Below are 1,480 nucleotides of genomic sequence, written 5' to 3'. Positions count from 1 at the left end.
GACAAGCATATGGAGTATGCTAGCTCTGCAGTGATTATTGAGATATGTATTTTTATGTAGAACTGTATAAAACTTTGCCTAATTTTTCCATTACACACCTGTGGGTGCTGCCTGTTCTGGTACTTATTTTGTCCAACCATGTGCTTCGGTCTTTAATCACAGAAGTCCTATTTGATGGATGGGAGCTCAGCATATAAAAGTCTTCCCAGCTTTGACAAATGGACAGGTTGGCTTATAACCCTCTAATGATCTGAACAGCATTGGAGCAAGGAGAGGAAATGTGAACAGCCAAAGAGGCAGATTCCTTCCTAGTTCGTAGCCTAATAAGGAAGGACATTTTCCTGTTTTAATTGAAACTACAAGTAACTGTTTTCATGTAAGAGGAAATAACATAGAAGGTAAGAGCAGAGCTCCTGGAGCCAGGCTGCTTGAGTTCAAATTCCAGCCCTGTTTCTTAGTAGCTATTTGCTATGGGAAAGTTCTTTAGCCCCCCCCGCCTCAGTTTCCCCATCCATAGAACAGAGATAATTGTACATATAGAATTTTTGTGGGAATTAAATGAGTGAACATGTCCTTAAGCCAGTACCGGGTACATGGTGAGCACTATATGAGTGATTGCTATCATTACTTCTTCAAGGTGTTAATCACTGAATTTGCACCTTTAGGTAAAAATCTGAAATTATTTAATCTAAACACATTCTTCTAAAGACAGATGAACTAAGGCAATGTGGGATGGTTAAGAACAAATGGTGGCTGGGCGTGGTGGCTCAAACCTGTAATCCCAGCACTTTGGGAGGCTGAGTTGGGCAGATCACCTGAGGTCAGGACTAAGGTTAGCTGAGTGTGGTGGCAGGCACTTGTAATCCCAACTACTTGGGAAGCTGAGGCAGGAGAATTGCTTGAACCTGGAGGAGGAGATTGCAGTGAGCCAAGATCGCGTCACTGCACTCCAGCCTAGGCAATTGAATGAGACTCCATCTCAAAAAAAGGAAAAGAAAAGAACAAATAGTACAGCTGTTTAGAGCCAGACCAAGTGGCCAGGGCTCTAACTAGCTGTGAAGTGTGACTAGTATTCCTCCCACACCACGTGGCCTCCCTATATGTGGTAGCTGCGCCGTGGTGGAAACGTACTGGACCAAGAACGATGCATAACCTTCTTCTACCTCCTATCAGAAACACACCTGGGTGTTCCAGAATCTCCTCCAAGGTGATTCTGCAGAGCTCTGGGCCTCTTTAGTCTCTGGAAGGAGCTGGGGTGTCAGAATGCTATACATACCCAGAGAGCACCATGAACCGTCCTGCTGTGCCTGAAACTTACAGTCCATTAGCACCCCAAAAAGAGCAGCTGCAGATCTAGGACACACACTCGCAGAGGTAGAATTTCCATACTCTTTACAGCCAGGGAAGCAAGTATGGTAATTCCAGAGTAGGTCAATTTTACCCAAAGAGAAAAATCAAATGGGAAATTAGTGACAAACCA

At 44.2% G+C, this 1,480-nt stretch overlaps 1 gene segment (V, D, J or C); it reads right to left on the bottom strand.

Annotated features, from left to right (window-relative positions):
• The window catches only part of LOC105534467, a 21,041-nt gene that overhangs the window by 674 nt on the left and 18,887 nt on the right, over positions 1-1,480 (bottom strand).

Source organism: Mandrillus leucophaeus, unplaced genomic scaffold, assembly GCF_000951045.1.
Source record: "Mandrillus leucophaeus isolate KB7577 unplaced genomic scaffold, Mleu.le_1.0 Scaffold100, whole genome shotgun sequence".
Taxonomy (NCBI): Eukaryota; Metazoa; Chordata; class Mammalia; order Primates; family Cercopithecidae; genus Mandrillus; species Mandrillus leucophaeus.
The sequence above is the reverse complement of the archived record's forward strand: the minus strand, read 5'-3'. Positions and strand labels throughout refer to the sequence as shown.